The 8,697-nt window shown below is 43.3% G+C and overlaps 1 non-coding gene across 1 annotated transcript; it reads left to right on the top strand.

Moving 5' to 3' along the window:
- The first annotated feature begins 3,506 nt into the window (after window positions 1-3,506).
- Window positions 3,507-3,635, top strand: LOC138162004 (U6atac minor spliceosomal RNA). Its single transcript, XR_011168514.1, has one exon. It is a non-coding gene; the product is annotated as a U6atac minor spliceosomal RNA (small nuclear RNA).
- Window positions 3,636-8,697: the final 5,062 nt, after the last annotated feature.

The following is an 8,697-nucleotide window of genomic DNA, read 5'->3' as shown; positions in this document are numbered from 1 at the left end:
CTTAAAAGGTGAAATTAAGAGGTGAGAGAGGAATATAATGAGAGCAGATGGGGAGAGACAGAATAGGGTAAATTATCTCATATAGAAGAGGCAAGGGAAAACTGTTACAATGGAGGGGAAGAACAGGAAGGCAAAAAGGAATGAGTCAACCTTATTCTCATTGAATTTGGCTTAGGGAGGGAATGATATACACACTAAATAGGGTATCTCACCCCACAGAAGAGGAGGGGGAAGGGGATGAGAGGGGGGGTGATGGAAGGGAAGGCAAGCTGGGGGGGGGGAGGGGAGTTGGGGGTGTCTACTTTAGAAAAGAGACGGGACAAAAGTAGAGAATAGAATGGGGTGGGTGGATAGGATGGAGGGAAATATAGTCAGTCTTTCACAATATATCCATTATGAAAATGTTTTGCATAGCTACACATGTACAACCTATATTGAATTGCTTATCTTCCCAGTAAGGGTGGGTGACGAGGGAGGAAGGGAAAGAATCTGGAATTCAAAGTTTTAAAATCAAATGTTTAAAAATATATATATTATTATTATTATTTTACTTGTAACTGGGAAATAAGATATACAGGCACTGGGGCATAGAGATCCACCGTACCCTACTGGAAAGTCAGAGGGCATATGGGGGAAGATATGGGAAAGAGCAGATTGGGGGAGGGAATATTCAGTGGGATCACTGTTTTGGGATGGTGGGTAGGGGAAAAATGAAGAGAAAATTTGTAACTCAAAATCTTGTGGAAATGAATGACGTAAACTAAAAAATAAAAAAGAGAGAAAAAAATAAATGTTAAATTCAATCTTACCACCTCTCATGGAATGTGACCTTTTAGTATGGACAACATCCTTTACTGTGAGCCAACCCTCCAGCATTTCATGGGGAGGGCAGGGGGGCCAAAAGGAGGAAAAGAGATTTAAATGTTAGATAACAAAGGGAGAGAAAGAGTGTTTTAAAGAATGTAACCTCTGGAAGTTAAAGGGCCCAGTCTGGGAGAAAGATAAGTTCAAACACCAGAAGGGTGGGGATTGGGGTGGGCTGAGCAGAGAGGGAGACACTAGGTGAGCACTTAAGGCAATTTCTCCTCCCACAAAGGTAAGATCCAAGAATCAACTCCAGCTTGGTAAGTGCAGTGTAAATTCAGAAGACAATGTTGAACCATGCCTTTCTTTAGGTGGTGGACAACAGGTTCAGGGTAAGGCTTGCATTTTCACACATAGTCAGTGTGTCAGTTCTTCCTTGACTGTATTTATTTTTTATTAGAAAAGTTTTTACAAGGTGGGGAGAGGCAGTAGAAAGTAGTAGTGATGTTTAAAAAGTAAAATATTTGAAAAACAAAGATAAAGTGTTACAGCAGAAAGAGAAGTGAATTTGGAGTCCAAGAACCAAGATTCGAATCCTGAATATGCCACCTACTGACTGATGTTGGGTAAGTGACTTCATTTGTCTGGACTTCAGCTTAGGTTCAAAGTGAGAAATCAGAGGGTTGGGCTAGATGGGCTCTTATAGCTTTAAGGCTGTTATTCTTATCCCAACAGGGCCTCAGAAAGAAAGAAATTAGGCTCGTTTTGGCAAAGTTTCAAAAGCAAATGGGAGGATTTGGGTCCTCTCGGGACATCACCAAAGGTGTTTTCACAGAAACTTTAGACCTGAGCTAAATAGCATCCTCTGACCTGGCCCCAAGCCAGAGAGACAGTGGGTGTGTTGTTAGCACAGAGCCCCCAGTTCTAAGTACCTTAGCTAGAAAAACATCGTGGAAAATGTTCTTTCTTCAAGTTTTGAGGGCAGCTTGTATTGAACAGATTAGGCTGAGAGCTCTATGTTTACCTAAGAAATTCTAGGATTACAAGGCAAACACAGTGGAAATGTGCCCTGTTTCCCTTCCTAAACCTCATCTTCCAAGTTTTCCATTTTATTTGGAGGAAAAGCTTTTTGGAATCAGTCTTTTGCTAACACTGTAACCACATATAGATCCACCATGTTTCAAAATCCTTTTCAAATTCCTGTGGGGAGAGTTCCCCTCTCCCCTTTGTCCACTTCTCCCATCTGTTCCCCTCTCCCCTCTATCCTCCTCTCCCCTCTGTCCCCCTCTCCCCGTTGTCCCCCTCTCCCCAACGCCTTTTTGTAGCTGGCATGGCTCAGTTTCACCCCCAATCAGGAAGCCTCACTCAGCACATGGGGCACATGGGGTCCCCACACTTTCCTCAGGTGGTCTGGAAAAGAGTCTTAATGGCAAGACTAAGGTATTTCCAAAGCACTTATTTGACTTTCAACTGAAAGATGACAAGACAGAAGGGCCTGTGGAGAGACTGAGAGCCAGAAATCTCTGCTTATTGTTAGTTGTTCAATAGTTTCAGTTGTGTGTGACTCTTTGTGACCCCATTTGGGGTTTTCTTGGCAGGGATACTAGAGTGTTGGCCATTTCCTTCTCCAACTCATTTTCCAGCTGAGAAAAATGAAGCCAACAGGGTGAAGTGACTTGCCCAGGGTCACACAACTAGGTGTATGAGGCTGGATTTGAACTCAGGAAGATGAGTCTTCCTGACTCCAGGCTAACCCCACCCCCCCACCCCCAGCCCTGTGCAATAAGGCCAGGTGATGGTTTCCTTAGTTGATAAATTCCTCCTGTTTCTTTCATCTCACACACACACACACACACACACACACACACACACACAACTCCACCCTTTGTCTTTCTGCTGGGTACTTATCTCAGAGATGAGCTAAACCTTTGGGAGCTCCAAGTACCCTCAGTGAAGGGCTAATTTTAAAAGGCTGCTGTAGAGAGTTTCTGGGAAATGCTACCCTGGTCTGGGGAGCACTTAACTGAATATCTGGCGGAGGCTAGCCAGAGGCCAGAAGGCAGAGGCTACCAGAGGCCTTCCTCAATCCCTTTGCCACTGGGTTTGCCCTGAGGTTATTTCTCTGGGGTTATCGGTCTCCGCAGTAGGGGAACTGGCATCCAATTCCACCACCCCACCCCTCACAGTCCTGAGAAACAATTCTGGCACCAACATGAATCCACTTTGGAGCAGGTGGTCTTATCCTCACCCAGAAAGGGGAATTTAGGAATAAGGAGTCATAGATGCATTGTTATCCCTTGAGCCACTAGTCTTCCAGCCCCACTGGGACTTTACTGGGGCTGCTTCTGAATCATTTTACATTTCACCTCTATTGTTCACCTGGTTGTGCCAAATGACCTCTTCCCTTCTTATCTCCTCTCTCTTCTCGGGTGACTCTTTCCCTCTTGGCTAATCTGTGTCTATCACAACTGCTTTGGTAGCTGACCCCCCACTTCTCTGGTGCCCAGAAAGAGGAACACACCAGCTGACTTTGGAGACAAAGGCATGAGGGTGTCCCATCCACTGACCCCTCAGACCTGGGAGTTGTCCTTACATGGCTGGAAGAAGAGGCCCAAGGACAGGGGTGTGTCTCTTTAGTGTAGCCTTAGGATTCCAGCTCAGAGCAGCCTGAGGACAATTGTGCATTCTCCGGTTTGCATAGGATGTTGTATGGAAGGAGAGAAGGTTAGCATTCCCCTAGATGAAGATGGAAGAGGTCCCAGCCGCCTTCACAACACATATGGGCAGAAAGCTAAAGTAACTCCACTTTGTCTGTAGTTCCCCTGTTTTGCCCCTAGCCCTATTTGGATTGCAGGCCATCCCCCCACCCCACCCCCAACACACATAGGATCTCCATTACCACCACCACCTTCCTTACAGACCAAAACAGCAAGGACTCTCTGTTAGGGCAGGATGACCAGAAATAGCCCAAGCCTTCCTGATTACTAGCCCTGACCAGCCAAAGGATGCTGTCTCCTCTATTTCTACCCTACAAGCCCCCAGAAAGAGGCCTTGTCCAGTGCTAAGGTACACCATACCCAGACCACCTCTGGCCTAAACCAAAGCCTATGTGAGTTTTGTCCCTTTGTTCTCTGAGGGAGTCTGCCTGTGTAAGTGGGGCTCCTTCGATGGCAAATGCAATAAACCCTCATTGGCTCCTAAATTTATGGTATTGGGTCAGGGTTATGGTTCTGAGGTTTAGGTTCTGATTCTGCTTTGTGGACAGCTTTATCCACACCATCTGCTCCGTGGCATCTAACCATGTCTTTCTAGACTCTAAAAATGCGTTGTTTACAAGAGACATACTTGAAACAAAGACCCACACAGAGTTAAAATAGGGAGCTGGAGCAGAATCTATGAAGCTACAACTGAAGTAAAAAAAAAAAAAGCAAGAGTAATAATCATGGTCTCAGACAAAGCAAAAGAAAAAAAACAGTCCTAATTAAAAGATAATCAGGGAAACATTTTGATAAAAGGCACTGTAGAAAATGAAGCACTATCAATACTAAACATATGTGCACCAAATGTCATGATATTCAAATTCTTGAAGGAAAAGTTAAATAAATGACAGGAGGAAATACACAATAAAACCAAACTGGTGGGGGGGGGGGGGCCCTCAATTTATCCTTCTCAGACTGAGATAAATCTAACCATAAGATAAATAAGAAAGAAGTTAAAAAGATTAGCAGAATTTTATAAAAGTTAGATATGATAGACCTCTGGAGGATATTGAATGGGAATAAAAAGTACTCCTTTTTCTCAACTGTAAATTGCACCTTCACAAAAACTGACCAACTTTAGGACACAAAAAACATGACAAACAAATGCAGGGAAAGCAGAAATATTAAATGCACCCTTTGGGGACCATAATACAATATAAATTACATTCAATGAAGGGCCTTAGAAGCACATATTAAAAATTAATTGGAAACAAAAAAATCAAATCCTTAAGAATGAGTGGGTCAAAGAATGAATTATAGAAACAATCAATAATTTTGTTTAAAATGATGACAACAATGAGACAATATATCAAAATTTGTGGGGTGCAGCCAAGGCAGTACTAAGGAAAATTTTATATCTTAACACATTTCCATCACTAAGAGAAAGAATGAATCAATGAATTGCAACTAAAAAAACACACAAATTAAAAATCTCCAATTAAACACCAAAATATAAATCTTGAAAATCAAAGGAAAGATTTATAAAATTGAAAGAATAAAAAACCCATTAAACTAGGAGCTGGGTTTAAAAAAAAATACATTAAAAATTGGTTAATTTTATAAAAAAAAAAAATTACCAGTATCAGAAATGAAAAGTGAATATATGACTAATGAAGATGAAATTAAAGCAATTATTAGGAGCTATTTTGCCCAATTATATGCCCAAAAAATTGACAATATAAGTAAAATGGATGGATACTTATCAAAATATTTATTATAATTTATTATATCATCAATAATTTGTAATATTTTATAATTTGTTCAGATTAACGGAAAATAAAATACTTAACACTATTTTAGGGGGAAAAAATTGAATAAGCCATAAGTGAAAAAAGGAAAAAGGAAAAAACCCCAGGACCAGATAGATTAACAATTTAATTCTACTAAACATTTTTAAAAACCAATTAATTCCAATACTTGTAGCGGCAAGCACCCCAAGCATGTCCTCAGGGTTTGCTGCCCATACAGGTTCTTGAATCTGCTTTGATAAAGGAAAGCAACTCAAAATGGGTTAACAAGCTTACTTTAATCAGTCAGACATATATCATTTACCTTGTTCAGGGGAAAAAGGTCAGCACCCCAAACTTCAAAATATACAGGCAGAAGTATCAAGACAGAAACAGATCAAGTAAACAGATTTCCAAACTGTCCAACCATTACATCCATACCCAGTCAACATCTGGGTTTCCACATCTGGGTTTTTCAAAGGGGGGGGCGGGGAAGCCCTGGACAACGGCTTCCCAGAATACAGATCAAATCACAGAACACTTCTTAAAGTGAGCCCCCCAAACAAAGCCTCACATCAGGGCTTATATAGCCTTCTCCTGGCTCAGAGAATGTAACAACCTTATTGACTCACTGGCCAATCAAGAAGTATCTACTGAAAAACAAGCCTCCCACCCCAGGCTTCAGGTGCACTTTAGCCTAGGGGCAGGGAAGATCTTCCAAATTTGCATTCCCATTACATTCGGGCCCCAAGATCTTTCAGGCCCATAGCATAGACAATTTACTTTTGAATTAGCACTAAGCATCTCTTAGGTCACATTTTCAAGGTACAGAACTAAAGTTAGCAAAGTGGCCACTGGGCCTTAAACAAACACAAAGTACATAGCATTATCATTTCAGTTCAAAACAAGAGTTCAAATAAAGTTCTCTTAGGGGAAGGGGGATGTCCTTCCCTTCACACAGCTCCAGCCCCTGCCTCCAAGCACAGACAGGGGGCTGGGCAACAAAACCAACAAGGTGGGGTCCCTGGGGATCCAAGGCACTTCATCCCATCCACCATAGTCACAAGTCCATCCTCCCCCAGGGTCCCAAACTGTGGGATGCAGCCAGGAAACACACTCAGTGCCCCTGCTTTGCTGCTCAGTTTTTATCTTTTCCTGTGGCTGAATTCTGAACTCCTGGGTTCCTTCTCCTCCCGCAGGCTGCAGTCGCTCCTGGCTTCTGCCCAGGTCCCGATGCAGGTAGCTCACCATTCCTGCTCTCAGCTCTGCGGAATCTGCATGCAGGCCATTCTTCTCTCCTGCTCCACGGCTCCACAGAATCACAGCTACCACAACTGGGAAACAAACAATTATCCCAGTCCCCATACTTTCCTTTTACTCTGCAGATCCTGTTCGTGATGCCATTTTGTAGCAGCAAGCACCCCAAGCATGTCCTCAGGGTTTGCTGCCCATACAGGTTCTTGGATCTGCTTTGATAAAGGAAAGCAACTCAAAATGGGTTAACAAGCTTACTTTAATCAGTCAAACCATATATCGTTTACCTTGTTCAGGGGAAAAAGGTCAGCACCCCGAACTTCAAAGTATACAGGCAGAATTATCAAGACAGAAACAGATTAAGTAGACAGATTTCCAAACTGTCCAACCATTACAATACTACATAAACTATTTGAAAAAGTTGGTGGAGTCTCACCAAATTTCTTTTATGACACAAATATGGTTTTGATACCTAAACCAGGAAGAGTAAAAACAGAGAAAGAAAATTATAGACCAATTTGCCTGATTAATATTGCTACAAATATTTTTAATGAAGTTTGTGGAGGAAGAGGATGAAACGGCATTTATGTCAGAGAGCAAGCCTTCCCCAAGTTTTTATGAGTTGACTGGGATGTCACCATAGCCTGAAGGTGGGGTGGGAGCCAGAGAACCTACAAATCAATAATGGCAAATAACAGGTATTTAGCCTATCAACTGTTTGCTTACAAATATTTGCTTCTAAAGCATCAGAGGACTATAAGCTTCAGAGCTGGAAGGAATCTTGGAGATATCTAATCCTCCTATACTCTCTCTACAGAGATGAAGAAATAGAACTCTGGAGAAGTTACAGGACTGCCCCAAGATTAAAAAAGAACAGGGTGAGGATCTGCATGTCGGTCCTCCAACTTGAAACTGTACATTCTCTCTACTGCCCTGGGATGGTAGCGGTCAGCGGCCTCTATTATTTTGCTCAGCCAATACTTTTCTGGGTACTCTAAAGTTGGCCTAGAGTGCAATCTCTGTCCAGTTTCCCACAATTACTAACCCTAGAGCACTCAAATGAAGAGTCTGTACCATGGGTGAGCAGGGAAATCTCCTGCTCCTCTCTCACCCAGAAGTCCCCACCAGCCTGAGGTGGGAAATAGGAGGGAATAGAGATGGGGTATGAGTCAAGGAATTAGAGAGCTCAGAAGCACCAGGGACAAGGGTTACTCTGGCTTTAAAAAAGTGACCATTAAGGGGCGGCCAGGTGGCTCAGCGAGTAAGAGCACCGGCTCCAGTGTCGAGATGACCTTGATCAAATCCAGGCTCAGATACTCAGCACCACACCCGGAAATAACTGGCCGTGTAACCTTGAGCAAGTTACTTAACCCCTATTGCTTAAAAAAAAAATTTTTTTTAAAGTGACCATTGGGGCAGCCAGGTAGTGAGTAAGAGCACCGGCCCCAGAGTCGGGATGACCTGGGATTGAATCTGGGCTCAGATACTCAGCACCACACCCAGAAACACCTGGTCATGTAACCTTGAGCAAGTTACTTAACCCCAATTGCTTAGGGGCAGCCAGGTGGTGCAGTGAGTAAGAGCACCAGCTCTAGTGTCGGGATGACCTGGATCAAATCCGGGCTCAGATACTCAGCACCACACCCAGAAATAACTGGCTGTGTGACCTTGAGCAAGTCACTTAACCCCGATTGCTTTTAAAAAAAAGTGCCGATCTCCTCTGCCACTGACATTTCAGAATCCTACTCTTCCTGCAAGGCCCAGTTCAGAAGCCACAACCTCTGTGAAGCCCTCCCGGATTTCCCCAATCCACCCACTTTAAGGAGACCACAGGATACTCAGGATCTACTCTCTGTGAGGGAAAGTCGTAATCATTGCCATTGCATGGCCGGTGCAAGTTGGAGAAGTCACCCAGAGGATGCTGCAGGAAGACACTTCCTGCCTCCAAGTCATTCTCCCCTTCCCTTCCCCCAGCCATGCCCTCAGGTTCCCCTCTGCTGCAGAGGGTCTCCCCCCCCCCCCCAAAAAAAAATATTGTGAACAGATTTAACCAAACTGAGATCTTTCATAGAAGGATAATGGTTTTGAAATGTTATTGCAATGATAGGTGTCAAGGAAGCCCAGCAGTCTTCATCTGCATGGTTGGAGAGTCT

This window comes from Petaurus breviceps, unplaced genomic scaffold (assembly GCF_028583685.1).
Source record: "Petaurus breviceps papuanus isolate PSGF00001 unplaced genomic scaffold, PetGlider_PUasm1.0 185, whole genome shotgun sequence".
Classification (NCBI taxonomy): Eukaryota; Metazoa; Chordata; class Mammalia; order Diprotodontia; family Petauridae; genus Petaurus; species Petaurus breviceps.
The sequence above is the reverse complement of the archived record's forward strand: the minus strand, read 5'-3'. Positions and strand labels throughout refer to the sequence as shown.